Source organism: Lithobates pipiens, unplaced genomic scaffold (genome assembly GCF_037356315.1).
Source record: "Lithobates pipiens isolate NorthernLeopardFrog02 unplaced genomic scaffold, aLitPip1_a1.2 Scaffold_22, whole genome shotgun sequence".
NCBI lineage: Eukaryota > Metazoa > Chordata > Amphibia > Anura > Ranidae > Lithobates > Lithobates pipiens.
This window is the reverse complement of record NW_027507784.1, coordinates 201820000-201832137: the sequence shown is the minus strand read 5'-3', so window position 1 is coordinate 201832137 and position 12138 is coordinate 201820000. Positions and strand designations below refer to the sequence as shown.

The window sequence follows — 12138 nt, the reverse complement described above, 5'->3', positions numbered from 1 at the left end:
CAGGTGATGTGGCGGGTGACGTGGCAAGTGGACAATCCACAGCTTGTGGCAGGTGGCATGGCAGATGACGTGGAAAGTGGACAATCCACATCTCGTGGCAAGTGACGTGGCAGGTGATGTGGCAAGTGACGTGGTAAGTGGACAATCCACAACTTGTGGCAGGTGACGTGGCAGGTGATGTGGCAAGTGGACAATCCCCAAGTTGTGGCAAGTGACGTGGCAAGTGACGTGGCAAGTGGACAATCCAAAACTTGTGGCAGGTGACGTGGCAAGTGACGTGGCAGGTGATGTGGCAAGTCACGTGGCAAGTGGACAATCCACAACTTGTGGCAAGTGACGTGGCAAGTGACGTGGCAAGTGGACAATACAAAACGTGTGGCAGGTGACGTGGCAAGTGACGTGGCAGGTGATGTGGCAAGTCACGTGGCAAGTGGACAATTCACAACTTGTGGCAGGTGCCGTGGCAAGTGACACGCTAAATACAAGTACACTGCAGCTCTCACAGCTGCTGCTACTCACTCTGGTCTCACAAAATTGCTGAAATAGTTAATAATACAGTTTTTTTGAGCTGGGGAGGGTCTATGATGTTAGCTTAACTAAACGTTTTAAGACGCAAAACGCGGTAAAACGCGGTAAAACGCCGCTAAATCACGGTAAAAATCGCGGCAAAACGCGCGTTTCTAAACGCCGGTTTCAACATGTGTCCAGCAGCGTTTGCATCTGCGTCTCGTGTGCATGAAGCCTAAGATTACACTGTACTGCATGTATTATTCTTTTTAAATGTTTTGAATTTGTCATCGGGCTCTGCTCCTGTGCGTAGCGACACTTGCAGGGAACAGAGCCCGGCACAGAGAGGCATCGGACTGAAGACTCAAACAGAGGAACTCTGGGATAGGGGAGACGAATCTCCCTTGTTGTGATTTTGCAGAAAGATTTCCCTAATCAAAAGAAGGCAGCATTGGTAAAGCATTACCTGTTAACAAACTGAATGAATATGGTGATGTTTAGGGCATATCAAGGCATATTTCAGTCTCTGAAACACTTTAGTGCTATTGTGTCAACATTTTGGACCCATAAAGGCATGGGAAGCTGGGCTCTGCCATGGGAAACATATACCAATGTTATTAAAAAAATGTTACTCCATTTAGTGACAGCGGGGAGAAGCTGTTTTTCATGTCATTTTTTTGGGGGGGAGAGGCATGAAAAAAACCACATCTCTCTCGCTGCAGTCCATACCTCTTTTAATACAAGAAATCATTTTGCTCACTTTGAAACCACTGCTTGGCATTGCATGTTGTTTTTAAGCTTATGATCTACCAGAACACCCAGATCCTTCTCCACCATTGATTCCCCCAGAATTGTTTAGGTCACAAGTGCATGCATTTACATTTTTCAACATTAAACCTCACTTGCCACACAGTTACATACATACATAGTTACATAGTTAGTAAGGTTGAATAAAGACACAAGTCCATCCAGTTCAACCTGAGTGAGTGTCCACAACTATCCCCATCCCTGTACATTGCACACTCATATTGGTCCCTACCCTCAAGCCAGTTGCCCAAATAAACAGTGCTTTGAGGTCAGCTTGTAAGTAGGAGGCACCCTGTAAGGATGTTATTCAACTGCATGGCTTGGTGTTATCTGCCAATTCTGAAATGGTACTTTTAGTCCCAGATCCTACATAATTTAAAAATATATTACAAAGCGAGGTTCCCAACACTGAACCTTTGGGTATACCACTAACAACCTTAGACCATTCAGAATATGAATCATTAACCTCAACTCTCTGAATACTGTCTTTTAGACAGTTTTCTATCCCTTTACTAACTGATTTTCTTAAGACTATAGACTTTACCTTACACTTATAGTTAGCCATGCGTGGGGAACTGTGTCAAAAAAAAATTGCAAAATCCAAGTATACCATGTCCACAGGCACTCCTCTGCTCAAGGTTTTGCTTACCTCCTCACTCAATAGGTCTATAGTTACTTTATAAAGACTTTTACCTCTTATAGGCACCGCGTTGGCCTTACTACACTCCAGTGGTACTCTGCCAGTTATTAAAGAGTCCCTAAACATTAGAAACAATGGCTTTAAAATGACAGAGCTCAATTCATTTAGGATCCGTGGTTGTATGCTACCTGGTACAGGTGCTTTATTCACCTTTATTCGGTATAAATGTTTCTGGATCATATACATTTTCACCCATAGTGGATCATTTAGGACTGTGTAAATATCATCCACATTATGGACAAGAAGGTATTTAATACATTTGCATTCTCTTTGTCCCCAGGTTACATACTCTTTTCTTATTTATAGCCTTTTTTTTTACCTTTTGCCATGACCCACAGGTCATGGCACATTATTTTTAGCCTTTTAAACTTTTTGCCTACAGAATATATTTTGCAGTGTATTTTTTTTTATATCTGTGCAAGGATCTGAGTCTCCACCTCCTCATTAACACTGGGTGGCCTGTAACAAACTTCAATGATTAACTTTGTGGTACGCACACCCATATGCAATTCAATCCCATTCCACCTTCAGTCTAATCACATTTTCCATCAACTAGGTCTTGTTTCTCACTCGCTTTGAGATGACTTCTCACATAGAGACAGACACCACCACCTTTCCATTTAACCCTGTCTCTCTGAAAGTGAGCAAAGCCAGATATATTAACCTCATCACTACTTGGCACTTTCGCCCCCTTCCTTCCCAGACCAATTTTCAGCTTTCAGCGCTCTCGCACTTTCAATAAGAATTGCGCAGTCATGCAATGCTGTACCCAAATGAAAATTTTATCATTTTGTTCACAAAAATAGAGCTTTCTTTTTTTTGGTATAAATTCATGACTCTTTTTTTTTTTTTTTTGAGATATAAGCGACGAAATAAAAGTGGAAATTTGGAAAAAAACTATATTTTCTCTATTCTATTTTAAAAGAAATGCAATAAAATCGAATTTTGTCATAAATTTAAGCCAACATGTATTCTGCTACATGTTTTTGGTAATAAAAAATCCCGTTAAGTGTATAATAATCGGTTTGTGTGATCACGGACATATGTACGCAAATGATCATGTACAGATGTGCGCAAGTGATCACAGACATAGGTGTGCAAATGATCACTGGGACATGTGATATTACTGTTATATATGTGGGGGACATGTGTTTTGGGGATCATTACTATGTGGGGACCTGTGTTTTGAGGACATGTGTTTTTGGGAAATGTGTATTTACTTTGTGTGTTTTTTACTGTGTGGTGACACTAGACTGGTGATCAGTGAGTTAAAATCTGTAAAAAAACAGCTCATACTCACTGATCCCCAGCTGGATGCAGAGATCCGCTCTCTTCTCCTCAGCAACAACTTCCGTGTGAGGAGAGGAGAGCCATTTGCCTAGAAATTGTCTGTTTGTTTATATCACATGATGGCCAAGATTGGACACAGCCGTCATGTGATCAGGAGGGCCAATCACAGAGCCCTCCTGCCGATCTAAGATGTGCCATGTCCAGGTGACACAAGCGCATCGGGATCACGCCGCTGTGTGGGAACTCACTCCTTCTGAGTAGATGTTCCTGAACGTCCACTCAGAAGGAGAGAGTGCCCACCCAGCCATACATATGCAGTGGCTGGGTGGGAAGTGGTTAATAGCCCAATCATGTGAAGAATAAAGCCAAGATTTAGCAATGCCAATTAAATCATAATTCTCCTCATGCACCAAAGCTTCCAACTCACCTATTTTGCATCTGGCAGACTCTGGCAGACTTCTGGCATTGGTGAACAAATATTTCAATACATTGTCACATTTTGCACAAGTATTTTACATATTTTTTATTTTAGTACAAATAATACCATTTCCAATGTTTTTTTGTAACATGGGAACCTTCTTATCACCTGCCATAGCCCTCCCCCCATCTTTCCCCATTCCACTCACTAATAGGGACTGACCCCTGTCTGACCTTATAATCGAATTCACCCTCCCTCCTAGTTTAAATACTCCTCCAGTCTTCTAATAAACCTCACGCCAGCACAGTAAACCTTCTCATATTTAGGCCCAAACCATCTTTAGCATAATTCACAAAACACAAATTCTTAAAGTGTAACTCCGCTTTTGTTGAGAAAAAAGATTCCCCTCTGGGTGATCTATGTACATGACAAGGATTTTCACAAACTTTGTTGGAGATTCCAACCTTTTGTTATTCTGAACAAATCGCTGTGTATTTGTCTGTCCAACACAACCAGCTGCTCAGATGAGGAAAATTGCAGGGTCTGAATCCCTTTAGATGTGATTTTCTATTGCGTGTATCTTACCAAAAAAATATTTTTTTGTTGCAAAGGATGCGTTAAGTCTGACTTGTATCTTAGGGCAGACTTCTGGGAAAATTGGGAGCCAATCACGCAAGTAGGAAATTACATATATTGGGGGAGTTTTGTGCACATTTCTGTGCATTGCATTTCACATAAAATTACAGAGTTGCAAATTGAAAGGGAAAGGTAATTTTTTATGACATTCAATTACAATATGACTTGTGTCCTATATGCTATGTTATTTGTTATTTTTTTTCACAAAAGTGGGGTTACCCTTTAAATTATAGATTTCATTTAATGAAATAGCAAAATTTTCATTGACAGACAGCATTCTCTGGTAGTGCATTTTTGACTGAGGAGTTGATTTTTTTTCTTTTACAATTAGCTTGACTTAAATACAGGCAATTGTGACAACAATAGATGAAATGGGGAATTGTGACCCTTTAAGAGCAATAAATTGGCAATCGTGCCACTACATGAACAACAAATGGGCAATTGTGATCAACTGTGGTCAATTGTGGGCAACTATAAAGATAAATGGGTAACAAAAGACAATAGTGTCTGTATGGGAGCTCTGCAAAGTTTTTAAATTAGTTATGGCCTAGGATTGTAGTTCTTGCCCTTTGTTCTATAATAAGGATCAGGTTTTTCCTCAGCAAAATCTGGATATGTTTGGATTATAATTTCCATATCTACTATTTATTTATCTTGAAAATGATATGTACAGTAAACTATTAAGAAAATAAATATTATATCCACGAATAGGAAAAAGGGAGGGGGGGGCCAGGGGATTTTTTAACGGTACATTAATTGAAGAGACAAAGATTTCTTAAAAAAGAATTCATAGCTTTAATGTTGGAAATATGTTAAAATTATTTTGGAGAAACCAAAATAGCAAAAATATAATAGCAAATACACATTTTATACAAAAAGTTACATGACACAAGATATAGGGGATCCTGAAATTGTTAGTTGCTGAGAATGATCATATATCCTCCCATCCCTCTGATAATAAGCATCTCATATCCTACTATGGAGGCATGTTTCTCAGCCCCAATTCCCTTTTATAATTTAGGGATTGATATTTACTTACCCACTTTGTTACAAACTAACATTTTTTAATACCTGTGCTGGACTTGTCATACTTGGTATTTATCTCTGGATTTTGTTTTTGATCTTTGTAGCGCTTGTCTACCTCCATCTATGCCCTGCATGAGGCTGGGTTGTTTTTAGCATTTGATCCTGTCACCTAATTCTTGTCATCTATTTCACCATCTGTTGGCCTGTGGGTTGCGATGCAGGAAATGATTATATCTGGGTAAGCATTTGGACTGAGCAAATTGAGACCAATTTCATACCTAATGTTCTGAAATTTATGTGTATCTAATTGTATGGCATAATTGTATTTTCTGTATTCTTAAACTTCTCTTTATGTTTATGTTCATGTTAGTTGCATACTCCCCTGAAGAAGCAAAAACGCGAAACATGTCGGGAGGATATATGATCATTCTCAGCAACTAACAATTTCAGGATCCCCTATATCTTGTGTCATGTAACTTTTTGTATAAAATGTGTATTTGCTATTATATTTTTGCTATTTTGGTTTCTCCAAAATAATTTTAACATATTTCCAACATTAAAGCTATGAATTCTTTTTTAAGAAATCTTTGTCTCTTCAATTAATGTACCGTTAAAAAATCCCCTGGCCCCCCCCTCCCTTTTTCCTATTCGTGGATATAATATTTATAGAATTATTGGGGGATGAGGTACCTTTAACAGTAATGTGTCTCTGGGATAGTGTGGACCAACTTATTTCTATTAAGAAAATAGTTTTACAAGGATGCCAAAAACTGCATAAAAATGGCCTCTAGTTACATTTGTTCATCACCTACTGTGCCATCTGCTTTAATCCTTTACTCTATTTAAGGAAAGCTGTGACTCTAAAAGAAAACGTTACTTCATTAGAATGCTATACATAATGGGATTCAGTGTTTTCTTGAAAAAGTCTCAAAAGCTACACTATGTGATTTTCAAGCATGTAACATAATAAAGACTTTCATTCTTCCAATAAATAAATAAGAAAGATAATATTTTAGCAGTAATAACAGGAATGTCCTTGCTTCACACCCTTCTAGCAAGGAAAAAAAATGACTTCCTGTTCCCTAAATGCTACCTGAACTGAAACTCCCAAAAACAACATTCTAAAATATGATTTCTTATGAAAATGTATCTTTTATGATATGCATTTAGAAACATATTCTTCAATTTACTGAATCAAACCACTGAATTACCTTGAAACAGCCAACATTGTCATAGCTCTTACACTTTTCAAATGCAGAGGTTAAAGGGTTTGTTAACCATAAGAATTTCCTATTTTTTACCTTTTGGACTATTGAATATATAATTAAAAGTGTTTTGTTATATCTGTTTGATAAATGGAAAAAAAAATTGATACTTGTGTAATACCTGTGTTCTCTGTCTGTCAAGCATTCTTCCCAGTAACATTGTTCTCAGTTATCGCTAAGCACTTCAGAACCCTTCTTGTTTATGTTATAGAGAAGAAGAGATGGGGAGATTTCAGTGGCCCTGTCTTGTTTATGTTGTTCCGATACAGTTTGATGAGTGAGAGTTGTCACTCTAGGACAGGAAATGTGCTAATGGTAGAATTGGCCGGTGAACATAAAAAAAGCAAGAAAAAAAGAAAACGAATGCAGCTTTCATGTCTAAGCTGCAAAATATTATTGTAATCAAAATGGAGCAGTGCTAATTATAAGCAGTGCTATTATAACTTACACTATTATATTCTATTATAATTTAAGTAAAATACAATTTCCTCAAGACAATTCATAAAGCAGCATGTAAATTCAATACTTCTGGGTCCGGGCCATGACCGGGCTCCTCCAGATGCATTGCGTCACTAGGTACATGACTTTTTCAAGGGTTTAGAGACTGTCTGACACAAGCTGGACTATATAGAGCAGTGGTAGCTATGGAGACCACACACAGCTTGAGTAAACACTTAACGATGTTGTACTAATTAGTGACCAGCAGACATTTGTAAACTAGCCATCACACAAAATTCAATAAAAATAAGAAAGAAGAATTTAGTGCAACCACTGCAGGCGAGAAGTGTAGTATTAGAGACTTTATCTCATGTAAAACAGAAGGAGCTGTTTACATTTTGGAATGTCCATGCCACCTTCAGTATATAGGAAGAACAGAAAGACCACTCTGGGAACATTTGAGGGGCATGTTCATCATATTAAAATTGGCTACTCCAAACACAGTGTCTCTACGCATTATGCTGAATGCCATGGAAAAGATCCTTCCTTTCTCTGTTTTTTGGGGTATAGAGAAGTAAAAACCCCACTGGAGAGGAAGCAATAAAGTAATTACTCTTAGCAAATCAGAATCCCACTGGATATATGGGATATTAAGAGATCAATACAATGACAGCTAATTTTTTTGAGTTTTTCATTTTTATATACATTTTATCTTTATTTTTATTTATTTATTTTCTTTTTTATTTATTTATTTTTATTTTCATTTTATTTTATTTATTACATTTTTCATATTTCATTTTATTTCATTTATTATTATGTTTTTTTTTTTCATTTTAATAATTTATTTCTTTATTTTCATTTTTGTTTATTTTTATTGATTTTTTTATTAATATGTTTAGCTGTCCTTATGGTTATAATTGAATCCTGCTCTGTTTATTCATGGTGTATCAGAATGGAAAGTCTCCAATGAGTCCCTGTGGTTTCCTTGGTTATCATAGTTTACAAATGTCTGCTGGTCCTAATTAGTTTAACATAGTGAAGTGTTTAATCAAGCTGTGTGTGGTCGCCATGGCTACTGTTGCTCTATATAGTCAGGCTTGTGTCACCCAGTCTCCAAACCGTTGAAAAAGTCACGTGTCTAGTAATGCAACGCGTCAGTGGGGGTTGATGACGTCACTTCCAGTCACGGCCGAGACAGGAAGTATCTGATTTACACACTGCTGATCTGTGTAATTTTAAATGTGAGTTATGTTTAATAAATCTACTTGTTATTTACATACTATACAATGAAGGTTCCCTTTATTCCCACATAATGTTTACAACTATTTGGAGAGAGGTTTTAAAACACATGGGTTACATGGGAAACAAGCTTTCTTCATCCATACCAACCGCTCCCTCCCTGTTCCACTGTGTCACCTCCAAATGGAGAAAAAGGTGATTGCAGATTGCCATTAAGGAGTATCAGGATATTACTACACCTAACCCACTGGTTATGGATTACTAAAGGAATCCACTAGTTTTGATGATGTTTACATTCTAAACTATTTCGCACTTGGACACTTTTTCCCTCATCCCCTTTTTTTGCTTCTTTTTTTGCAAATTTTGGTGAGACTATTTTTTGTTTATCTTCATCATATTGTTTTTTTTTTTTTTTGCACAGAATTATTTGGACTACTGTCTTATATATATGAATTCACTTTATTGCATTTGTACTTTGCTCATCTTTGTCATACTGGTTTTGGCACTGAACTAATTGAACTACTGTTTTATATATGAATTTATTTTTGCATTTGCACTTTACTGATTTGTATGCACTTTATAAATTGTCTTGAGGAGATTGTATTTTAGTTAAGTTAGTTTAAGGAGTGAGTTAGTTTAAGTTGTAATAGCATATGCATTTAGTGCTGCTCCATTTTCACTAAAATAATATTTACACTGGTGTTGGTAAAACTTTAGGAGTTCATCAGCTACATGACATAACAGCTTTATTTATCACACTTAGAGTAGCTCACAAATAATCTATTTTTCCATAAGTGGTTAAATTACCAGTAAACTTGCTATATGGACCATTTATATATATTTTTTTTCACATAGAGATCACATCCCCTTTTACCCACCTGTTTTCTGGGGTCAATAAATTAAATTATGTTGAGATATTATAGCTGAGGTCCTCCACCATTTATTTTTCTGCTTTTCTCTTTGTTAGTTCTGCATTTGCACACATTTTTCCTTACAAATGAATCAAATATTCAAGATCTGGTCTTATTAATGCTTTGAATAGGGGAAAGCTATACACATTTTTTAATTAAAGACATTTTGTTGACTCCACAACCAGTATATTTTAATTGCATGTTGTTGTTACCATGTATGCAAGCCATAACACCGAGCTTCTTTTATTTTTGTTTTTTTATTTATACCAGAGGAAGCATTTTGTTATATTTGTTTGATAGGTGCAAACAAAAATGTTGTGGATGTAAAGCTGCCTTGTGTCATTTGCACACTTCCATTGTTATCTCAAAGAAACCTTCTAGATCTTATCTTGAACTACAAAATAATAAGTAATTATGTTGTATAGGAGATTTTAGCGAGTGAGTGGTTGAGTAGTTTAACAAAAGACATTGGGCAGGGCTGACAACACTCATTGCTCCAATAGCTTCTCTTCTACAGCATAAAGCCCACCCATCCATATGGTTTTACCACCTGCTATTCCAAATGAACCAGATAACTGATAAGACCCTCCAGGGAACCCCTTGTTCTGCTTTCTTTTCGCACAATTGAGGCACTGGCTCATTACTGGTGGCTGTACTGTACCAGACGATGGCTGCCTCATAACTATGATGTTATCCCAGTTATGCTGAACACCACCTTTTGCAATGTTCTTTCCCTACTCTGAAAGGGTACATGATTGTTCAGAGGAAAATAACCCTATATATCTTTATGTCACTACATATCTTGAACTGCCTTTTCACCTATATCGTAAGGGACAAAGCCACCCCCTCCCGTATGACAGAAAGTAACAATACCATAAGATACCCAAGGGTTCATTATTTAAATTGGTACAAAAAAAAGTCCAAGCAGGTCAAATTCAAATAATTGTCCCTAATTCTCTTTCTTCAAAATGTTTGACGCTCTAAAAAAATTACACTCTAAAAAGGCAGTTGTAATGTGTACAGTAGTTGTAAGTGGTAACACAGTATTAACACAACTTAATCAATATTCAATAGTCAATCGTGGCTGTCACAAATACCATTCCATGTGATAAACAAATATTCATATCATATAATGTGCAGCAAAACAATAAATGTATAAAGGTATGGTATAAAAAATTCCAATATTTATTAATGTTGAAAAATGTAGCACATAAGTTAAAACATGAGCTCCATTGAACAGTTAAAAAGTCAATTCAAAGTAACTCAAAAAATAAATAATAAATGATGGATGTACAGTAGCAGACACGACTATTACAAACACTGTACAGATACAGCAACAGTGAAGATATAGGACTGACCGTTTCAACCCACTATAGGGGTCTTCTTCAGAGAAATGGTCTGCTATAAAACAAGAATATCATGAGTGTATATGTCAATTAGTACTTATCTATAATATGATATGGGTGCCTAATAATTTAATAAGGTTACCCAATAATGCACATCCAAGAAGGTAAAAAGAGTATATAGTCCTAGTGGAGTTCTCTTTTGGAAGGACCGCCTCAATATTCCCCACAGACAGAGAATCCCAAAGCCCACAAAGTCACCGAATACCGAGGGAAGAAGTTAGAATCCAGCGGTGTGGCTTGCGAGAGGTCACACTTGTCCCTCACTTCCCAAAGAACAAGAAGTGGGTGCTTAAGTTTAGTATTATACACTGTTGCTATATCTGTACAGTGTTTGTAATAGTCATGTCTGCTACTGTACATCCATCATTTATTATTTATTTTTTGAGTTACTTTGAATTCACTTTTTAACTGTTCAGTGGAGCTCATGATTTAACTTATGTGCTACATTTTTGTACATTAATAAATATTGGAATTTTGTATACCATACTTCTATACATTTATTGTTTTGCTGCCTAAAAACCCCACTGTGGGGGAATATGTTCTACTTTTTGAGCTGTTGTGATTGGCCCTCGAAAGCTCTGTACTAATGATCGGATTATTGTACAATTGCTTTTTTTTTCAGATCCGATTTTCAGATTGTGTGTACGGGCCATTAGACTATTGAAAGATGTGCTATTTTTAACATTTGATAAAAAATCTCATAGGTTGTTGGCTAATATGGCAAGGAATCAATACAAAATCTCATCATATCATGATTTTCATGGATGCACATATTTATGTCAAAGGGAACTCTGACTACATTGCTGCAGAGTTACTGTATGTTAAAGGGGACTCTGATGAAATCACTGCTATCATTGCACAATGCACTTTCCCAGTTCAGGCAGAGGTTCAAATTTCCCAGTTGAGACAGAGGTGATACTTTTTTCGCTGATTTGCCCATGTTCTCTTTGACTATCAAGAACAATCAGCACTTCTGTGCTGTGATTACTGCAGAGGAGGTGTTGCAGTTTATCTATTACTCTGCAGGGGCCAAAGCCCTGGGCCTGGATGGTCCACCAGTCCATACAAAATGCTCAACAATGTGACCAGTGAGCCTCTGCACATTTTTATTCAAAAATGTATCCAGGACATAATTATCTTTCTAAAATACTGGATGGTAGCCTTTCTGAACTTTTGGCAAAGCTGTTTGAACCATCTCAGGTTGGGTTTCGTTTTAGGGTGGGATGCTGCCCACAATATTAGAAAACGCAGGTCCAAAACTGTTAGCCCTGCAGCATTCTTGTCTGTCAGTGGGCTTTCTCCCATTTAGGGCACTTTTGACCCCTGAATGGAAAAAAGTTTACACAGCATAAATTAGTGTTCTGACATATGGGCTTTGGGCACCTTCCTAGACTTCTCAAACATGTTCTACTATTCGTAGTTACATAGTTAGTCAGGTTGAAAAAAGACACTAGTCCATCTAGTTTAACCAATTAAATAAAAAAAAAAACACAAA

The 12138-nt window shown here is 37.0% G+C and overlaps 1 protein-coding gene and 1 long non-coding RNA gene across 10 annotated transcripts in view; one reads left to right on the top strand and one right to left on the bottom strand.

Moving 5' to 3' along the window:
- The window catches only part of RBFOX1 (RNA binding fox-1 homolog 1), a 1314070-nt gene that overhangs the window by 629985 nt on the left and 671947 nt on the right, over nucleotides 1-12138 (bottom strand). The window lies entirely within an intron of this gene.
- LOC143924495 (uncharacterized) lies at nucleotides 5315-5968 on the top strand. Its single transcript, XR_013261873.1, has 2 exons — nucleotides 5315-5622; nucleotides 5755-5968. It is a non-coding gene; the product is annotated as an uncharacterized LOC143924495 (long non-coding RNA).